Raw genomic sequence first — 5,622 nt, 5'->3', positions numbered from 1 at the left:
GGCTCAGGGGTGTCTAGGTATCAGAGAACCCTCAACGGGGGACTGGGGAGCTGGCAAGTCCCCCAACCTGCGGTCTGGCTCCCTGGTCCTTGTCCCAAACCCCATGAGAGATCTGTGGGGATCCCAAGGCTGCGCCCTGGCACTGGGGACACAGTGCCCCAGCAGCCCCGCTGTGGCTGCATCTATTGCGATGGGAACTCCACCACACCGCCACCGGAGTAACTGGGAGGTGAGGGCTGTTGGTAACACCAGGACTCCGGCGTCCCAGACCTCGGCTGTCAGTCGACAGACATCAGCCGCGGGGGTCACACACCATGCACTCAGGACANGGGTTTATTCCAGCCCCAGCCGATTGCACCCAACATGGGTGTGACCCCCTTGGTGTCAGAGCGCCTTCCTCATCGTGCTCTCCTGCCCCGCCGACAGCAGGCTGTGATTCCTGTTGCTTCCTGCAGCAGGCAGATTAGAGAAGGCGGTTCCTTCTGATTCTCCGGCTTGCCACGGGGGCCTGAGTTCTAGTCCTGGGAGGGTTACCAGCCCCCTCCCCCACGAAGCGTCTGAGTCTGTGTTGGGAAGAAGCAGACAGCGCCCCCTCCCCCCCTCCCCCCCCAGCTCCGACCTTCCCAGCTGGTCGGGCTTCTGTGTGCACGGGAAGGGGGGCCTGTTTCTGCTCAGGGCCACGGGCAGCCTGCTCCCCACCTCCCCACCCCACACCCTGCCCTGGGGAGTGAGGGAGGGCTGGGTGTGAAGTTGCTCAGAAGAGGCCAGCTCCGGACACGACGGAAAAATTGCTGCATCTTCTGCGAAATCTCTCACCCTGCATATCCGTGCGCGCCCTGAGATGTTTTCCACACGCGGTGGCTCCTGGAAGCCAGGACCCCTGAAGGAAAGAGAAGGTGAGACTGCCCACCAGCCTCTGTCGGAGACCCTAGCTTTTCCTCCACCTGCCCTTGTGTGTTGCCGACGTGTGTGTGTATTTACTAGCTCTCAAGCCTTTCCTGTCCCCATCTGGGCCAGGCCCCATCCCAGGTGTCAAGGCTTGCTTCCAGAAGGATCAGATCTCTGTGAGGTCATGACCAAAAGGGCAGATTTGTCAGCTCTGAGGGGANGGGGGGGGGGTGGAAGGAGGGGTCACAAACAAGTGCAGAGGAGGGAACCGGGCAGTTCTACCAGGCCTTTGGGATCTAGTTGGGCTTCACAATGGACAGTCCACCTTTTGTGGAAAACCTCATCTCCCTGGCTTGTCACTGACTTTTCATCCCAAGAAAGGCCAAGGGCTCAAGGCAGCAAATACACCAGACAGGCTCAGCCCTGTACCTGAGGCCGGACACAGGCCTAGTGCTTCCTCCCTGCCCCTCCTCCCCCCTCCCCTGTCACATCCCTCCCCCATCCAGACAACCCAATTTTAACCTGGAAGGAAGGTCTCCTCTNCACACACACACACACACACACACACACACACTTCGTCTGTGGCTGTTGCCTCTCTGGCTTGTGGAGAGAGAGCTAGCTCCTGGAAGCCCACGTGACTCCAGAAACATCCCCCAAAATGGCCACGACTGAACTCCTTTCTCAACATTCCTCCTCCAGACAGTACCGAGCCCCCAGGTTGGCCCCTCTTCTCCCTTGTTCTTCATGTGAGGCAGGGCTGGGAGCTCATCTCTGGAGTCCACACTCACCTCCTCCAGGAAGCCTCCTTGACTTACAGGCCTCTTTGTGCCTTCTGGCTCCTCATCAGTGTAATGATTTCTGACCCTGAGTGGCCCTCAGCAGTCACCAAGATTTGTTCCCAAAGCTCAGGGCTGGTGGTCAGGTAGGTTGAGGGAGAGTGGGGTGGGGAGGACACTTTCCTAACGCAGTGCAAGAAGACACTGAGGCAGGAAAGAGAGGAGGGTCTAAGGCCCCACTTACCCCCGCACTCTCTACTCTCTGCAACCTCTGCCTAGCCCCTTGACCATGACGTTGAACCGTCACTGAACCACAGCCCTTCCCTAAAATGGCCCTGGGAGAGAGTGCAGCAGAGTCAGGACTTTTCCTGTAGGACTCTACTTAGAGGTGAATTCCCACCCCTGGGAGCCCCCCCAGGCCTCAAAGGTGTCCGAAACGGGCCGGAGGAGGGGCCTGTGAGGATGGTCAGGGTCACAGTGACACCTGCTGGGCCTTCTAGGAACAGCAGCTGTAGAGAGCTGACGGTGGGGTTGGGGGGGGGCAGTGGCAGGAAGGGCAATGATCTTCAAATTCCCCCCAGATATTAAACCTCGTTCTTTTCCCAGGGGAGAAGCCTGAGAAGGTGTGGAGGGATTGGAAGTGGGGGGCATTGGAATTTCAACTGGGGGCCTAGGGAAAGCCAGGGCCCCAAGGACATAAGCTGCATTCCTCAGAACTGGTGGTGTTTTTTTGAACTTCATTCAGAGTCTGGTTTCTAGGGATATACCCAGAAGGAAGTCTGAGATGGTTCTTTGCATTTATACGTGAAATGGAATCTTTAAGGGCCAAGAGCAAGTACACCCTCTGTAGATCTCTTTTACTGCATAGTTCAGAGGAAGAAAAGTGTGTAATACTGTAATTGTCAATGATTCAAAACCATCCGAGTGATGACTGTAATGTCAGTTTCTGAAGAAATTGGAAGGAATGAATAAGATAATGAAACGAATTAGCATCGTGCCTGATGCATGGCAAATGGCCAATATATTGGGGGCAGTTCGTTGATAAAGTGAAACCGATGGCAGAAAGAGCCATCAACCTCCCTGGCGAGCCAGGTGGGTGTGCAGTTGCTCAGGACTGAAGGGCGATGTTTTGGTTGGAAGCCACGAGTTGACCTGTGCCCTAACGCACAGGTGTACAGCTCAGCACCCCCTGGAATAAATGAAAAGCCAGGTGTGTGCATGAGAAGTCCAGGGGTAAGTATTTCAGTTTGTTCCTTCACTTCAGAAGGAACTCAGTCCAGGACTCTTGTATTTCATGTATCACTTGTTTTGCTCTTACAGCTCTTTACTTGAGAGGTTTAAAGTATAATCAAACCCCACCTACAGCAACAGGACAGAGAGAGCGAGACCTACCCAGGCTGCCACATGCTGATGTTCCTTGGGCAGAGTTTAGAGTATCATCAGGAGAATACAGGGAGAGGGGCTGGTGCTGGGAACTCAGTGGCGCCAGGACTGATTGTGTTGCACTACATTTGTGTCCCCGACTCATCCTCGCCGAAGCTCCACATCAAGGCTGCCACTGCTCTCCCTTCACAGGCAAGGCACTCGTGGCCCAGTAAGTCTGTGGGACTTACTGAGTCCTAGTAAGTGCTAGACCTGAGATGTGAATTTCGAAGCCCGGAAGTGAAGGCTGACTTCCAAAGGGCTGAGGCTGGATACACAGGAAGGTGGCGGTGGCCCCACTGGGAATGTGCATGGGGGAAGGTTTGGAGGGATAGCTCAGGGTCAGCAAGACTCAGTTTCCCACCGATGGGGCAGAGAAGCGACCTGGTATGTGCCTCATGCACAGCTGCACAGGTTGGGCACTGCAAAACAGAACCCCACATAGGAAGGCACCGCTGGCATCACAAACACATCTGCATGGATCATTTTCCGACAGTAGGAAGTAAAGAGCCTGGAGAAGGACATATCTGCTTTTAAAACACTTGGAGGTGCTGTGTGGGTGGGCACGCTCATCTTCCTGGAGACCTCCACCCTAGGGAGCGAGAAGCTGTTGGGGTAACTCCAGGCCATAGCCTGGAAGTGGAGAAACCTTGTGCATTTTCTGCTCCAACAGCCATCAGAGGGGTAACAAGGAGCAAAAGCCTTCACTCTACCACTGATCCTGCTGTTCTCTCTCAGAGCCATCGGGCTGAAGATTCAGGCTTTTGCTCTCTTTGCCGGAGCAGGGCTTTATAATTAGGCATGAAGGGGGAGGAGGGAAGGAGGGAGAGGAGAGTCAGGAGCCCAGTGGGTAAGTACAAGGGAAGATACAGAGCAGGAGTTTGGCTTTTATTTTTCTCATATCACAGATTTTCTTTCTAATAACATTGCAGATCATTTGGAGGAATAGGGAAACAAAGTCTTTCCTCCAATACCATCAGTCCAGTTGGGGGATCCTAAGACTGTTTCCTGGGGCAGAGCTTGTGGTAACAAGCAGGTGCGGTCATAAAAATTGGGCGTACAAAACAGATAACTTGGCATGGAGGTCTGGGCAGCTCATAGGGGGCTGTTTCCTTTACTGATGAATTTCCAGTGAATTCCCACCAGTTTTGAATATTATTCTTTATACCAGTGTTTATTAAATGATTATTCTATTAGGCATGCAAATACATGTGTGGCTACGCGTGATAGCACATACTCTGTCCCCATGACCACAGCCACCTGGACGAAGTGTGGATACCTGACCCTCGGGCAGCCAGTCCACAGCTGGCCAAGAGCCTCTGACAGGTCCGAGCAGCACCACTGTGCTGTCCCCATGTGTTCACAGACATGTGGCAGATGCCACTGGGCTCCAGAGCTGACTGGCCATAGCACCGTGAGGATGTCACGGAAGCCATGATGGGCCGTGTGCAGGGTGTATGTTCTAGGAAGCAGGAACGAGGAGTTAACAAACAGAAACAGCAAGGGGTGTTAAGAAAGAGCGCAGGGCGAGGAAGCCCACAGAAAGGGGAGCCAGAGATGCAGACCCCGGTACCTGAAAGTCATGTTCAGTGTGGCCTGATTACCTTCAGCCTTCCCTGTCTTCTAACAGGAGCCTCCTTTCCTAGGGCCCTTCCACAGTCACTGTGCGGCCCCTTCCCTGACGCTGCTCATACGGTTCCGAAGGTTCACAGCCAAGAAAGAGGGTGTCAAATAGAGGGATGAGGCCAAGGAGACCCGCCTAAGGCTCCCTGGAAGTCTGACTCATCAACCCTGCAATTATTGAGCACCTACTATGTTCTAGGCATATCTTTAAACACGATTTCATGTAATTCTCACAACCAGCCAAGTGAAGAGCTTTATTCCTATCTTACAGTTGGGAAACAGGGGCTCTGAGAGATTGAGAGCGACTTGCCCAAGGTCACAGGCTAGAAAAGAGCCTCAAAGCCAGATGGAAATCCTGGCCTAGGGCCACAGACACTGCTGGGCTGCTTTGCAATGGGAGGAAGAAAAAGACATTCATCACTGTGCATCACCAAGTGAGAGTTTGGCCCTGCACCGGGCACCTCTGGGTGGGGAAGAGTTGAGTGGGTGAGTGGAGAATCCAAAAGAAAGGGCCTCATCTCTGGTCTTCCAGATCGCGCCAACAGGCTGGCAGAACCACGATTTAAACCTGCAGCCCGTCGAGGCAATAGGGCTTCGGAGCGGGGGTACCTCTGGGGCGGCAGGACGGGATGGTTCCTGGAGGAGGTGGGCTTGTGGAGCGGGACAGGACTGGAGAGAAAGGAAGGCATGAGGGCTGGCTCCGCGCAGGGCGGGAGGAAGAGACCCTCTGGGCTCAGGAACGCGGGGTAGGGGGGAAGGGGAGGTGGAGGGCTCTGCAGAGGAGGCGGGACCCGCGTCCCACGGGCTTGCTGAGAGCCCTTGGGCAAGTCACTTCCTCCTCTGAGCTTTGCGTTTGCCACGGGCAAAGTGGAGAGGCTGGGACGCCCCCCCCCCCCCCCCCCCCCCCCCCCCC

At 55.0% G+C, this 5,622-nt stretch overlaps 1 protein-coding gene across 1 annotated transcript in view; it reads left to right on the top strand.

Moving 5' to 3' along the window:
* The window catches only part of WNT9B (Wnt family member 9B), a 40,589-nt gene that overhangs the window by 4,128 nt on the left and 30,839 nt on the right, over positions 1-5,622 (top strand). The window lies entirely within an intron of this gene.

The sequence above is a fragment of the Crocuta crocuta genome, unplaced genomic scaffold (genome assembly GCF_008692635.1).
Source record: "Crocuta crocuta isolate KB4526 unplaced genomic scaffold, BGI_CrCroc_1.0 scaffold288, whole genome shotgun sequence".
Classification (NCBI taxonomy): domain Eukaryota; kingdom Metazoa; phylum Chordata; class Mammalia; order Carnivora; family Hyaenidae; genus Crocuta; species Crocuta crocuta.
The sequence above is the reverse complement of the archived record's forward strand: the minus strand, read 5'-3'. Positions and strand labels throughout refer to the sequence as shown.